The sequence below is a fragment of the Lissotriton helveticus genome, chromosome 2_1 (assembly GCF_964261635.1).
Source record: "Lissotriton helveticus chromosome 2_1, aLisHel1.1, whole genome shotgun sequence".
Taxonomy (NCBI): Eukaryota; Metazoa; Chordata; class Amphibia; order Caudata; family Salamandridae; genus Lissotriton; species Lissotriton helveticus.
Genome location: NC_136059.1, coordinates 163,148,484 through 163,165,089, shown reverse-complemented (window position 1 = coordinate 163,165,089; position 16,606 = coordinate 163,148,484). Strand labels below are relative to the sequence as shown.

General features: G+C 42.9%; 1 protein-coding gene across 1 annotated transcript in view; it reads right to left on the bottom strand.

Moving 5' to 3' along the window:
* LOC144817827 (mitochondrial amidoxime reducing component 2-like) overlaps positions 1–14,121 on the bottom strand; it is an 84,683-nt gene extending 70,562 nt beyond the window's left edge. Inside the window, exon 1 of the mRNA XM_078674678.1 lies at positions 14,103–14,121. The gene's annotated coding sequence lies outside the window, so the exon portion shown is untranslated. The remainder of the gene's footprint in view (positions 1–14,102) is intronic.
* Positions 14,122–16,606: the final 2,485 nt, after the last annotated feature.

The following is a 16,606-nucleotide window of genomic DNA, read 5'->3' as shown; positions in this document are numbered from 1 at the left end:
ACACAGTTCATTTTGGTAGCATCTCCTCAGCATTTGCAGCCCGTCCAGAAATGAACCATTCAAATAGCCTCGGAAATTAATATTCAAACTAAACACCTTCACCGGTTGCCACTTCAGAAGCAAGCACATTTCAGGGCATTATGCATCACCAATGCACAAGCAGTACCACACATTTCTAAACTCCGAGTTTTAATTCCTCCCACTCAAACCCTTGAACAATATTTGCCATCGTCTTAATGGAGGTGGTTCTGATATTCAATAAAACAAGTCCACAAGGCTGCACTTTTTCCCGTGTCTGCTGCCGTCTTGTGGCATTGTTTGCCCATAGACAATCTATCTCTGGTCTGCTTGAGCTTAAGAAAAAGCCTAAAAACCTTCATATTCCAAATTCTTCTCTTTTTTCCCTGTCACTTTACTTTCCACAATAAAGTCTCAATATACACAATATACCACAAGGCCTCTCAGCTTCTAGCACTGAGAGGCATTGTGGTATATCGACACAAACATATTAAATAAATTAGGCAAAAAGCTATCCTAGGCAAAGGGAACAGCATATTTCTCCAAATACATGGCCCCTATGCTTGTAATAGAAGGTTTAGAGCACTGAGGAATAGAATGTATTTCTAACTTATTGAGAAAAACTGAGGTTCTCTTTTTGGTCAGTGTTCATCCGCATGGTAGCCCACTACCTTAGGTGCCCGCCCTTCACATGCTAATTCTGCCAGGAATTTTGTCATTCTGATGGACGATAAACTCAACTTCACTAAAGCTAGGAAAATCTGCATTTTATTACAAAACGGGAGGCTCCTATTATGCTAGTTTAAAGCATAGCTACAACAGAATTTGTACACAAGGAACAGGCTTACAATAAAAGGTTCAAAATGTGGAGACATTTGACCAATCTGCAGATCTGAGAATGTCCTCAAGACTATCTCTAGGCCTAGACCAAAAAACTTAAGAGACCATTGCTCTCTAGAGTGGTGAGTTCCGAAAGAACTGGTATCAATTCCAGAAAGGTGCATGACTCATCTTACCCAATGAGCCAAAGAAGATGACGAAACAGACTTATGTGGTTCCATAAGAGAAATCAGAAGTTGCCTGAAAAAGTACAGTCTCAAATCCCTAATATCAATATCCATCTTCAAACCGTTACCCACACAAAGTTTAGGTTGGAGAGGAATATTTGAGTATTGTACTGACATCAGGTTTGTATGGTCCTTTTAAGCTCACTGAAATATACGTCAATGGGTTACTGAACAGAAGAAACTTCTAAGGCTCGAACGTCAGAAAGACCTTTTAAAGAAATCAAACAGCAAAACAGTAAGCTTTGCAGGCAAAAAATGAAATGATAAAATTATTATCCATCCAAGAAATAAACTAATTTAAAACCAAATTAACATCCCACATCATATTAAATTTAGGTTTTGGATGATTAGAAAAGTGTACTCCCTTCAAAAGATAACAAACAAGGGGATGGTCTCACACTAGTCCGTCATTCTACCAAATATGTTCTGCAGAGATGACTGATCTATATGTATTAATGGTTCCACACGCTTTTCATTGGGAGGCTAAAGAGATCTAATAATTAGGACTACATCAGCTGAAAAGGGATTGAAACCTCTGTACAGACACCAAATATAGCATACTGACCATGCTAAAAGAAATGCTTTAGTGGTAACTAGAACCCAGGATTGGAATATGAGATATGAAGCTTCTGCGGAAGTACCTGAGGTTCTCCAGACAGAAAACAAATATTCCATCCTTACAACGTTAGGGATTGAATGAGCCCTGCAGGCTAAGCAGAATATTCGGACGCAACAACAAGATTACAGGTTAAGCGATGGACAGTGCCAGGATAGATTGGAACTATGGTTAAGCTTGCCAGAAGGGCGGTCAGAAGAACTGATGTGGTTTTCTGACAGAGAACCTGTGCCAAGAGACGAGCAATCATAGTGTAAGGAGTAAATACATCTATTGAGAAAGGGCCCTATATGGAAAAAAGATTTCTGAAGGTGATCAAATGCAGCCTCCAGTTGCTGGAATCCTGGAGATGCCTGGAACCCTGGACACCATCGCATTGAGACTGCCTGGTAGGTATTCCGCTTGAACCAAATGTTTCCTTAGAAGACAACATTTCTAAAATCTCTTGTCCAACTCTGACAAGGGTCTGGATCTTGTTCACCCTAAACGATTGATATATCTGACTGCCATCAAGTCGTACATACAAAGGAAAAGGGAAGTAGGATCTGCTTTCATGGTCACTCCCACTTTTTGCTGGTGTCATTATGTTTTACTGACTAGTCTGATTGGGATCCTGCTAATCAGGACCCCAGTCTCTGTGCTTCTTCCCTAAATTAGACATGCTGAGTACTTAGGTACACTCCAGATTGGCTCCTGGTGTACCCTTGTAAGTCCCTGGTATGTAGTACTAAGGTACTGAAAAAAGAGAGTGCAATGGGGGTCTAGGGGAAAATGTTTACCAACCCGGACATCTCAAAGCCCCTCATTAATTATAGTAACAACAAAAGAAGAGATGTCCAGTCAAAAGAGAATGTATGTGTGAATCCTGTACTAGAAACTCAAGAAAACTAGAGACTATACAGCAACCAAAAGGATAACACCTGGCTGAGAAGCTCCCATCAGCCCACCCTTTTGCTCACTAGTGATCTTAAGTCTACCCCCTCAAAGCGTAGAGCCTGCCTTGGTGTAATCAGTGCTTCGAGGTGTTTAAAGTGCCTGCATTTAAAGTCTAAACAAATCTAGGTCCTGGTCATTGGTAGAGCTACAGATCTTTGAGCACCCAATGGCGCTGCGGCAAGACTTGGGATTTTGGTCGTTTATCCTCCACGTCGAGCTATTTCTTGGAGCCGATATCAATACCACTGTAAATTTATTTTCTTTAAACTAATGTTTTGCCTAAGGTACTGCTTTCCATTGAGTAACTGAACAAACCACCATAATTATGTGCATAAGGTAATGTTATAAATAGGCCAATGCATGGACACACAGTTCATTTTGGTAGCATCTCCTCAGCATTTGCAGCCGTTCAGAAATGAACCATTCAGATAGCCTCCCAGGAACTTGGACGCCAGAGAGGGGTATCGACGGATAGAGCGGGGCCTCATATTCCCGAGCGGTTGCCGGGTGAGGTGAGGCTATTCCCCACAAAAAGTTGGGAAAGGATAACATATTCTTCTCCTCCAGTATACATTGGGGCTCCAAGTTCCTGGTAGGATGATCTGAATTATACTAATACACATTTACACTATCTTCACGGGTTTCCACTTTTTGCAGTAGCTTTACATCCTTTGGTCCTGAAGAAAGCCGGACAGTGTTTTCCGTTTGGCTGAAACATGTTGACCTCTCTGCACAGCGCCACGGTATAGTTATACTTTCAGACTATTAGGTGTCATTTTAACCTTGACACTTGGACAAATTCTGATTAAACTTTCTTTCTGTCCCAGTAGTCATTTTTAATTGTCACACTCACTCCAGCACTGCACTCTATCAGCACCACTATAGAAACACCTAGGTAGAGTTCATCTTTGGAATCCATCTCCGCACCATCATCTGATGGAGTGGGCGTTGCATGGATCCATAATTCAATCCCACATGATGATGCGCCGCCAAAAGGGTGGGCTGATGGGAGCTTCTCAGCCAGGTGTTATCCTTTTGGTTGCTGTATAGTCTCTAGTTTTCTTGAGTTTCTAGTACAGGATTCACACATACATTCTCTTTTGACTGGACATCTCTTCTTTTGTTGTTACTGTAGTACTAAGGTACCCATGGCATAGGTGCACCAGGGGTCCCCCATGAGCTGCAACATGTAGAATGCCACCCATGAGAGACCATTCAAATTGTGACTACAGGCCTGTCATTGCAAGCTGGTGCTAGCACCACTTACAACAGATATGTTTCCTTATATCTGAGGTCACTGCACTTAAAAAATATATATCACCCCTAAGGCAGGCCTTTCCATCCCGAAGGAAGGGTGCTCGATTATAAGTGTGAGGAGGACACCCCTACACCCTCGGAGTCCATTCTACTGGGTTGTAAGTGCATCAGCCATTACGATATATAAAGTGGCCATGCATCATTACATGATGACTATCTCTAAATTTTCTAAAATGAACCCTCTCGCGTATGGTCTCAAACATGTTGGAATCACACCCCAAACCGTAAAAGGGGTGTTGGAAAAGGGGTGTTGGAGGTATGATTCCATGCACTTTAAAGCTCCTCCGTGAGGCCCTCAGTGCTCTTGGTACCAGTTTTCTAGACCCGTACAGCAAACTTTGACTACTGCCGACCAGAGACACGATTCTGCCCTCCTGATGCTTAGCTAAGCTCGAGCAGGGGAAGTCAGGGCAATAGGTTTCCTGTCACAGGGAGGTGTGACCACCTCTCATACAGGACTTAGTGTATTGGGAGAGGGTGCGGCGCGCTTGCCAGCGCCACTAGACTGCTTTCAAGTGGCGCTGGCAAGCTCCATACAGCTTCTTCACAAGTCCTGTGGACATCCAAGACACCTGAAGGAATCTACCTTGGAGTGAAGGAGTCACTCCTCTGCATCTTCAGGCACCACAACGTAAGCTGACCGGTCTGCTGTTCCTGAGCTCCTACTGACTCCAAAAGGTTCAGGAACATAGGTTGTGCTTCTGCAACTCCCTTGAGGCCTGCCCTGTCTTCACAGCAAATTTGAAGTCAGGATCCCTCGTCGGAACCACTGGAGCAATACCCCTGTGCACAGCGTCGACTTGACATTGCCAAAGCTTGTTGAGTATCTCCTCCAGAGAGATAGTCAACAAGCCTTGGCTGCATCTGGAGCTGAGTCCACAATCTCCAAGAAGGGTAAAAAGAAACCTTGGTGTTATTTATAAAAAGTAAAGACACATTGGACAAGAGATGGTGATTGCCCAAAGGCCAATGAACCTACAAACTACTACTGCCCCTAAAGCAACTGCTCACCCTAGCACCAGTACAAGTCGTAGTACAGCAACCAAGGGATTAGTAGGGTTAATCTTGGGTTCCGAGGTGGGCTATGGCCTAGTAAGAACTTCTAGTATGTGATTGATTGATCTTGCCACCTTACTAGTAAGTCCCACTAACTTGGGCAAGTACAGGCAACAACCTTTAATCAATGGCCAGGAAGCAATAGCTTTCAGGGACACAGGGGCCAGTGTCACAATGGTGACAGAAAAACGTGTGTCCCCTGAACAAATCATACTTGGACAGATGTACCAAGTAACCAACGCTAGCAATGTCAGGAATAATCATTACTTGGCAGCTGTGAATCTTAGCTGGGGAGGGGTAATTGGACATAAGAGAGTTGTGGTATCTCCAGACCTGCCTGTAGACTGTCTGTTGGGCAATGATTTAGAAATGTCATCCTGATCTGAAGTAGAGTTCAGGACTCATGCAGAGATTATGGGCATCGCTGCCAATGGTTGTATTGTAAACAGGGCACTAAGGGAGCACTGGATACTGAACAAATGGACCAGATTGCTCCTAAGAGAAGGAGCAGGAAGGGTAGGGAACTATCCTTCTCTCAAACTCCCAGTGAGAAACAGTCTCTTGAGGGAGAGAATCTCAGTTCCTGTGAAGGAACTGTCCCAGAGGAACTTGGTCCTGACCAGGCAGAGTTCTTGGGGACAGGGGGGACTTTGAGGGAAGACTTGAGCTTGGAGCAGCAATCCTTCCCCTCTCTTGAACAGCTCATACAGCTATTTGCATACAAAAGGGCAAAAAACATCAAGGAACATCTGGTCAGATCTTCTACAGAAACTACCAAAAAGAAAGGAGGCATATTAGATTCCACTTGGGGTCTGCCACCCTTGTTGGGCCATCACAAATGTGGCAATTGTGTCGATTGTCCCCACACAGAAAACACCTCTACTTTCAAACATGGAAATTGCGACCACACTTTAGATTTCCTCTCCAACTACAACACCAGCAACGTCGAGTACTGTATCTGGTGTCCTTGTGGCCTACCCTATATCGGACAGATGCAACAGCCTGTCAAAGCCAGAATAGGACAACACCGCAGCCGAATAAGACGCTTGGTAATGACTGCCCCCCTGGTCTCTCATTTCATTTAAAAAAATCACACAGCTGATGCGATCAAATGGCAGATCATTGATATTGCGAAAATCCCAGAGAGAGGTGGTGACATCACACAAATTCTCCAGCATCATGAATGTCATTGGATTGATAGAATTGACTCAATCAATAACGGTCTAAATTCCGCTGAAGAATGGCGAGGTTTTGTTGTCATCTTACGATAACATCATGCCTCACCATTGTAACCTTGTGCTGGATCTCTGTGTCCCTAGAGGCACACATGATCACAAACAGGGACGCACTACAGTGTAACAACCCCTCTACACACAGGGCAACTCTTATAGGCTAATCACGTTGCACCACCAACTCACAATCGCGTTTGCCCTATTTATCACTGGTAAAGAGTACCATTCTTGTGTGTTTACGCAATTCTCACGATGTGTCTTCCATTTAGCTAACTGTATCCCAGAAGAGTGCTCTGTGCAGCATATTCCAACCGGCTCTCTCATTCTACCTGTATATCCATAGTGAGTCTAATGATGAATTCTTTTACTCCGTGTAGCATGTTCCAATTAGCATTTTCATTATTCCTGCATATCCATTGCACCCTCAATGAGGTATTCCTTTTGTCACTGTTTTTTCTAACTAAAAATGAACCATGTGTCGATTACTATGTATGTATTGCGTTATTCCGCCTCCAGGCACTCTGTATACTCAACATGCCCGACTAGGCAACTACGAAATGTAAATGGTTTAATCTGTCAGCCTTTATGTACATAAGTGCCCCTCACTGTGGTTCGTGTAATACCATTGCCGTACATTTTGCCACACACAACTCACGTCCCTCGCGTGTGCACCCTGGTTTCCAAATCCACATGCTTTTCCATAACATCCGTGCCATCAACCCTCCACAACCCCCCCCCCCCCCCCTTCCCACTGGAAGATCGAGCATGCAACTCTCTTCTTTTTTCCCTGCGCACGTAATACAGGTTACATGGTATTTCCCTCATGTACGCCAAACGAGTGCGCTAATCCATACTCAAGCAGTCGGATCCTGGCAGACTGTCTCACGCTATCTAGCGGACGCCCAAGGTAAGTGTATTGAACGCTGCGTATCCCACCCCCGCCTGTTCCATGCCACACACCAGATCTGATACCTTAAACTCCTTTTTCCGAGGCATCATCCTTGGTTTCTACTGCCCCATCGTGGGCCGCGCACTTCACCTAGCGATTGAGCGAAACAACGACTATCCAGTCGGTTACCCACCCGAACATTTCACAGCCCCTGGTGGGCTCTTCAGCAAGACCAACATTCCAGCGAATCCTTGATCTCCCTATTAGTTGCTCACTCACCACCGCCATTGAACCCGGCTGGGTTCACTGTGAGTAAACACTTTTACTCTCTGGTTTTTCACACACAAGGTTGGCACACCTCACTATACGTGATTGAGCTTTGTGGAACTTAGGTACTTACTTCCTTCGAGCCTTCCATATAGTTATCCCCTCTTTCAGTACGTGGTCCAGTCCTTACGACACCTCTTGTTCTTATCCCTGAGATGTCCCCCACACTCTTGGTCCTGACGAGACCCCTTATCTTCAGTCGGGTCGAAACGCCGTTGACGATTTATGGAAGCGAACCACTCAGACAGCGCTTATGATTGTATAAAGTCGCTGTAACATTGTACTGTCCACATCACGAGAATGGTCGCTTTTCTTGAGAATATAATTGTTTAGAAACCTTGTAAATATCTTCACCTGCTGTCACTTAACTGTTCTTTGGTTCTTCAGCTACACTTGGGACACTTCGTACTGTTAATAATTAATTTTTGTATATTTGATATGTTATTACTTTTGAAAAAATAATACAAATCTACTTGTCATACAAGCCTGGTGCTATGAGCTTTCTCTTGCTCTCTAGCATCCCCATTAACCCTCATATTGATATTGCTATTATGCTTTTTGTTGACTATTGTAAGTAAATGTATGACTCCACTGGAACCGCAGTTTTCTTTATAAAGTATATGCCCCGTTTCCTGGGTGAGTAGGGATCCCCTTGTTTTTTCCTTCCGACTTTTCGCGGGGTTGCCAAAACGCAAGGGATTTATCCTTTACACTGATTTTTCCTTTACCCTATACACTAATAGGGTTATTCCTTGTTTCCGAGGGTAAGAATATCAGAGAGAGTAGCACCGCTCTACACCGAAGAATATATTTCAAAAATTACGAGTGGACCCTCATTATTTTCTAACCTACCCAGTAACACGTCCATTCCAAGACAGCAACTTATTGATAAACTAGAGAAGGCAAAAAAGAAACACGTGAAGACAGAACTTCATGCATGCACGCTTACAGACTACCTAAGGGCAGGCATCATACCACAAGGTCTCCAAGTTAGAAACGTACCAGGGATTTTCAGAGAAGGCCCTAAATTCAAAGGCAGTTTATGTGGGATTTCAATTACATGCTCGCGCAACTGGATGGTACTAGGCATTGAGCTAGCCATCGAACATTCCTTTGAACTTAAGAAAAAGGTAGACAAAGTCTCTAAAGATATAAAAAACTTTAACAAGGAACGGCCTATCCCTATCTTAAAGAAGATTATTATACGAACTTCCCCAACCAGAAGAGGCAGAACACCTGGGGGAGATTCAAGAGAAACCAGCCTGTGACCATTTCGGAATCTTCAGGGAGTTCTAGTGATTCAGAAAACCAAGCCGGTCCAAGTCGCTCTGACAACCATCCGGGCCAACCTTTTTTAGACAGGGGAGGAAGATCCAAAAGGCGGATTTGGCACCAGTACCCGGGCGAACGACAAACCAGGAACAAACACTATCAATGGAGCCCCCTACCGTATTAGAACTGGTACTATGGAGACAATCCCTATCTTTAACTTATCTAGGCATGTACTATCCTCCTCAGAAGTATCATTACTGAGCAAAGGTCTCTCCTTCGATATCACGGAGAAGACTAACTTTTTTAATCTCAAGGCTGAACTTTCCCAATTTTTTAGGAAAATCCGCGTTAATTTTTTTTTAAAGACAGGGAATATGGCATGCATGAGTCAGTGACAGGACTTAGACCACCTTTCACCTTCTATCCCACTAATCCACTAATGGGATGATGCCACCTGAGCCACTCACATTTGAGAAACTGATTCTGAACAGTGCAGATGGCCTTAAGAATACAAAGCAGTTCACACCTTACAACATTAGACTACAAGAACAACAAGCCCTCAACACGCTCAAACATGACACATCGATAATACTCAAACCAGCAGACAAAGGGGGTGGCATTGTCATTCAAGAACGAGCAGACTATGATGCTGAAATAACAAAAAAAAATCCTGAAGAAAGGCACTATAAAAAACTGAACGACAATCCCTTATCTGAAATTCGAAATGAAATAATGCACATAACAACAGAAGGCCTAGAGCAAGGCTTCTTAACCAGGAAAGAATTTGAATTTCTGAATGCCGAGAACCCTAGAACACCGGTCCTTTACACTCTGCCTAAGGTACACAAAAACCGCACGAACCCACCAGGCAGACCCATCTTATTGGGCTGCGGCTCTATCCTGTAACAGATTGACCGATACATTGATTTTTTTATAAAAGACTTTGTCCCAGGTCAAGACAGCTATGTACGTGACACCATGCACATGATAAACCTGGTTGAGATGGGCTTCCTTACAATATGACAACTGACTGGCTGGCCACTCTGGACATATCGTCATTATATACCAATATCCCCTTATATGAGAGCATCCAACTTATAGAACAACGGTTGGATACCAGACCTAGGCCATTTTGGGTCCCCACTTCATTTATAATCTCACTATTGTGTGTGGCTTTACTGACCAATTACTTTGTGTCAGGAGGACAGTATTACCAGCAATGCTCTGGCACCAGCATGGGGGCAGTTTTCGCTCCCAATCTGGCGAATATATATATATGAACCATGTTGAAAACACCTATGCTCTCAGTAGCCTCAACCCCCATTGGTTGCATCTTAAATGTTGGCACAGGTACATAGACGATATTTTTCTTGTTTGAGTAGTAGTGAGGAGATTTTCCACAAATTCGTGACTTACCTCAATCAGATCCAAACCCATTTGACATTCACTGCCACTTTACATAAATCATCTATAGCATTTTTAGACCTCAACATCCAACACACAGATGGCAAACTATACACATCACTTCACAGGAAGCCCACCGAGAGAAACACATTGCTGTCCTAGAAAAGCCACCACCCGCGAGTATTGAAAGATGGCTTACCCTTTGGTCGATTCTTAAGAGTACGCAGAAATTGTCCTCGCAAGGAAGACTACATGAAGGAAGCTGAAATACTCAAAACCAAACTAATATCCAGAGGTTATCCCAACAAAATCATTGAAAGATCTCTCAAACGGGCATGGTATTGTCCGAGAGAAGAATTGCTAATCACTAGACCCAAGAAACAGGTGAACAAAATTGTATGCATCACCACATTTGGTGTACACACCAATAGAATTCGCAGCCTCATTACCAAATACTGGCACATCATCAAAAGTGTAGATCCATCCATGGATGTCCCGCTATTTGCGTACAAAAGGGCAAAAAACATCAAGGACCATCTGAAGCATCCACAAAGCAATGGGTTTGTTGAAAGGGTATGAACAGGGGATTCCCAGAAAAGCTCAGGAGAAAATGGGATGTCTTACTACACTGCCGTCTCTTTGCCTAAGGGAGATTCCTCAGAAGGGGATTGGCTACAGCCCATTTGAACTTCTGTTGGAACATCCATTTAGGGGTCCATCGTGTTTAGTTAATGAGAGCTGCGAGCGCCCTCCCAAACCGGATATTGTGGACTATTTGCTTGGCCTGCATTCACATATGGCAGAGTATATGAAGAAGGTAATTAAAAACCTTTAGGCTAGCCAGGAGCTTCAGAACGTTTGGCATGACCAAAATGCTATACTGTCTGTTTACCAGCCAGGACAGAAAGTGCTGGTTTTGGAGCCTGTGGCTCTATCAGCTCTCCAAGACAAATGGAGTAGACCCCCACACCATCCTTGAAAAAAAGGTGATCACCTACTTGTTGGACCAAGGCATTCCAAGAAGTCCCCACAGCGTACTTCATGTGAACCGCCTAAAACCTTTTGTAGACAGGGCTGCAATGACCTTGCTGATGGCTACTGGTAGGGGACAGGATGAAGAGAGTGACCCTCTCCCTGATCTTCTCTCACAGAACCCTGTTGATGGGTCAGTTGGTGGAGTGCCTTAGCAGGCAGCCTTGCTGACCAGAAGCAAGCTGATTGCAGGAAGGTCCTCAAGCAGTACCAACACATGTTCTCTCAGACACCCAGTCAAGAAACCACTACCCATGAAGTAGCTCCAGTGAACTTTCTTGCTTGCTCGGGGCCTTCTCTGAATTACCTGCTTGTGGTGAGTTACTAGGACCTTGCTAGTCGCAACACTGCTCCTTATTCAACTACTACATTGGTTGCCGTTGCCAAGGCTTTGTTGTGCCCCTGCCAGACGCTGACCCCTTGGCTCTTGACATCCGACGTGTGACAGCTCATGAATGGCTCCTGTTCTTCGTCAGCGTCACCTGGTCCGCACAGCTGCAACTTCAAGGGCACAGTCAACTCTCCTGCATCCCCATCATCGGTGGGCATTCGTCTTCCGTGCCTCCTGGTTACTCACTCTGTCCCCTCAGCTTGCAGGTACCTCTCATCTTGAATCCACCGTTGGGTTCGACACAACACTTTCACCTTCTTCGACAGCAACATGTTTTTTGAAGTCCTCCATTGTGGTCTACATCGGTTTCTGACATCACTTTGCACATATGGACCTGGCTTCCCTGGTGTAGGTATCCTGGTTTCTGGGGTATCACAGGTGGGGTGACTCTCCAACCTTACATCTTCCATGGGGTTTCTTCAGGGTCTGCTGGGAAGGGTCCTTCTTTAAAATTGCAACTGAGACTTACCCATTGACTTGAATTGAGTATAACGGACGTGTTCCCACTCTGCGACCTCCCTGGGGTTCCTATATACTGACCTTGGGGTCCCTGGCTCTTCTACGTCTTCTGGGTCCATTCTTGACTTAGGTCGTGGTTCTCTTACCACTATTTTAGCATATGGTTTGGTCTCCACATGGAGACCACTGTGTATTTATGCTACTTTTGTGTTCTATTTCCAAAGTATTGTGGTCATATCTGCGGATAGGAGATATTGCAATATATTAGTGAGTGTTTATAATAAATACGTATTTGTATAACCACACTATTTTTCACTTAACATAACCATAAGATTACGTACTGGTAAAACAAGCTGCTTTACAATCCTTCTTGACTAAGCCTGAAGGTTGCTCTCCACAGCTACCAATTAGAGAACTTTCTAAGTTTGTCTAAAACCACTAAAATCACCATAAGGGTTGTCTGGATTAGTGCAGGGTGCTACAATTACATAAGTGAGCACCATATACTAAGCCAGCCTCCTATAGAAGGAGACCTGGAAAATCTTCTTGTATGGAAAACACCAACTGACTTACCAGATGTGCAAGCAATCCGAGAGAAATTGAAGACATGTTCAGTAGCTGAAATATTTTTCTCTTTATCAAATCAACCTTGGTTTGGTGAAGCTTTAAAATTGACATGTTTGAATCTATTAGGAAACCTAAAAATGATATTTGCTTTGAAGATATTAATGAATATATTTCTTGATTTATCAAGAACCCTAGATTCTGCAAGAAACGGATCAACATCTCTAGATGTTGGACGTTTCTGTCCTGAGCTAAAACAAGGAAATCATCTTGACAAACAATCAACCTTATTTCCTGAGCTCTCCAATAAGAAACCACAGGCCTCAAGACCTTTGTAAAACACCATGAGACTGAAAAATATGGAAGACTTCTGAATTGGAAAAACATCTTTCCCATTGAAACTGCAAACATTTCCTGAAAGAGTTATGGACAGAAATGGGAAGATATGCATTGTGGAGATCCAGTCCAGTCACCCTCTGAAAGAGAATCCCCTAGATGAAAAATGCTCTCCACATGAAAATGATGGTAGACAACAACATTTTTTAACTGTTTTAAGTTTATCCCTAGATGAAAACTTTGTTTTTCTTCAGTACGTCCTGTTTATTCTAAAGAGCCAGAAGTCTTGAAAGAGGTTTGCTCTGTAGTCTTGTTTTCACCAGAGCGATTCCAACTCTTGTGATACGAACATCCCTTGAGCCTCCGTAAAATGTAAAGGTTGAGCAATATTGACTGAAAATGTGTTTTTTTTCCAGGGGCTTCTGGAATACCCTTGAACCGTTTTAAAAAACTCAGGGTTCTGCTGTAATGTCCCAGAAAGCAAGAAGGAAATGAGCTAGATGACCGTCTACTGGAAATAGACCACAAGTGAAAATGCTTACCTGTGATGATGACTCCGATTCCTGAAACCTTGTCTTCGTTGTGAGAATCTTTATACCGTAAAAGCCAGCAAAGCAGCCCCTGCCTTTGCCAGCCCTACCACAAACATGAGGCCCAAAAAAATGATTCGGAGAAAAAACTGCAACTTAGCAATAGAGTTGAAAGTAGAGACATGTTTGCTCATTTCCTTGATGAAGGAGTCCTCGAACAAAAGACCATTCGCCTGCGGTCCCTCTTTCTTAGAAGCCAAGCCAGTATTGAATAAATACAGTGCATTCCTGCCCTTTCACTTTGACATAGGGCAGCGCAGCAAGGTGACTTGCTTTGCTGCCCTATGCCAAATCCTCATAAATGTGCCCTTAAGTGAATCTATTGTCTTCAATATCTTTACTGACTTTTTTGGTGCCATTCATGCAGTAACTAAACACCTCCTCCTTACTTTCGGTAAATCCTGAACCATTCACTCCTCTTTTTTCTCTATGTTACTTTTTCTTTTCCCTTACACAGTTTACATTTAGAAATACAGAGCAATGCCTGTCTATTAGTCTTACGACATTGCCCAGCATCTCATATGGCATGCATGTTAGCCACGCACACCTATTCGCATGTAAAAGTTAATCATATAGGGCCAAAAAGAAATACACACCTGTAGCCAAAAACCTTTGAGCACATCCATCACTAGAACTGATGACCAAAACTCAGGTACGAAGTCACTGTAGTATCAGTAAATGAGAAGGGGAGAGAGAATTAGTAGGGGTGTAGTATACGGTCTCCCTCCCCAAAATCATCGATCAGACAATAGTTTATCCAACAACCTGTAACTACTAGTAGAAAAAAAAACATATACAACTCTCCTAGTTGTTTTGAAAGACCCTTACCCACTCTATTAGGAGCATACTTCCTTGCCATGTCTCATTCTAGTTCCTAAAGACCAGGATGGGCACAACCATATTCCATGGAGCGCTTGTCTTATTTTTTCTACTGAAGTCTTCATCTAAGTTAAAAAAAAACTAGAGGGCACCCAGTTATCCCTTTTATCGCGGGTGCCCCTGGTATAGGTAAGAACGATGTGTTTGCTGTTTGTATGATATAATGTCCTTAAACCCTCATTTGAATCAATGTGTTTCAGCCTTATTTATGTGGCTGAATGGGCCCCGGGCTTGTCCAAGGACATGCCGGGGATGCAAGAGGCCACATAAATAAGAATTAAACCTGTTGACACAAATGAGGGTGTAAGAACATTGTTTGCTACAAATACTCAACATGTTGTTTTCCTGTTTCTGTAAAGTCACTACCATTTTACAACGTTGTATTATCAACATATTTCTTTAAATTTTCAATTTTTTTTTTTTTTTACAAATTATGTAAGAAGTTCTTGCATACAGAGCAACCCTGATAACTTTAGTAAAAAGGGAAACATTCCCAGCATGGTCAGCTAAATCTGGTATAGATGCAAGGTTCTTTATTGTCAAGTGAACAATTCAAAAGGCCACAGGCATACTGCATACCTAATGTAATATAAACAGGTGAAACAGAAGCACCATCCAAGTTCAGTGAACAAAAGCAAAAAATAGAAACTTGGCAACTTAGACATTCAGGAGTTTTAATATACACTCCCCCGCGAAATAAGCTTATCAACCAGTTATATGGCTGTGCAAGCACACCTAGCCAGAATAATCCAAGTATTATTTATACAGAGGTACAAAATGTTTCAGGTAGGAGTTGATACTTTGGTGATTCCTCCATGTTGTAATCAGCTTTACTCCAGTCCAACCAATGAATACCAAAAAGGGCATTTAAATAATTTGTTCATACAGTTCAGTTTCTTGAATTTTTGGTCTAATATTGGCTCTGGAAACGGTTGTGTTCCATAATGCAGAGCTGATCTAGCTCAGCAAATTGTATATTAAAAGTAACAATCGCCTCCTCAACTAAACTTTTAATAAATTCCTGCAAAGATGCTCAAAGACATTTTCACTTATCCTTCTGCTCTTAACTGACTTTTCACATTTAACACATCAAACTCCTTTACTGCTGTGGTGCCACAAAAGACTACTTTAATCAAATAATTTTTTTTTTTTAATTCAGACTAGACCCGCAACTTTGGGTCAGAGACACTTTATGGTTACTGACAGCTGTGCGTATAAACGGACATGACATCTACATTCACATTGTGCAAAAGAAAGGACTATATCATGAGTAACTAGATTTAACGTTCAGCGTGCCTATGGCTTATTATGTCTAGCACAAACTACTGCCCTGAACAACACAGAATAAATAATCTGCTTTTTCTTTAGGGATGGTCACAATCAGAAAAGGGAGCTTAAATCTGGACTGCTAATTGGCTACTAATATATATGTGTATGTGTGTGTGTGTATACAGACACTCTTCTTGCAAAATATCAGTCTACACAAATGTATTATTTCTACTGTAGGTAAACAGTAACTTATACCAAACTTTGCACTGTATATGTTAGATCTTCCTTTCTAGGCATAGAACTAGGCAGCAGGCCAAGCGCTAACCACAAACAGCATGATACAAGTCCAATATTAAATAGAGGTACACCAGTGAATGCCTCCTTCTTAGTTTAGTGGACATGTGACATCTCAGTGTATGTGCCTGCATTGATACGCTTCAACATAACATCACTACACAACTTAACAAGAAGTGAACCCTTGTACTTTCCTTATTTATCTGATAGTTGTAGTTAGTTTTTTGCTCACCCCGGGTGAGTGCCCTACTTTTTTTGCAGGTGCAGGAATGAGTGCTCCTCCTGGTTTCTGTTCTTATTTACAACTTTCCACCGTGAAGGTTGCTGTTTTGGAGCACCAGTTTCTTTGTCTTCACGTGCCAGTTGGTACACGTCTTCCTGTTTCTCTGTCTCGTCTTCTCTTTACTGTCTCTCTTTTTAGGTCTATCCCTAGTCTCCTCACTTGTTTATGTGTCTAAGAGAACTGTCTGAATGTTACCCTTGTGATCATTAGGTCTCAGCTAGCGTAAGACTGCGCACATGCGCAGTCTCGCTGGCGAGACTTAATGAGATAGAGGTATTTTCACCCGCCCCTCTTTTCCATTGGCTGACGTCACCGTTCATGCGGTGGCCAGCCATTGGAAAAGAGGTCGCCGTGACGTACTTCTTTCTCTTTAAG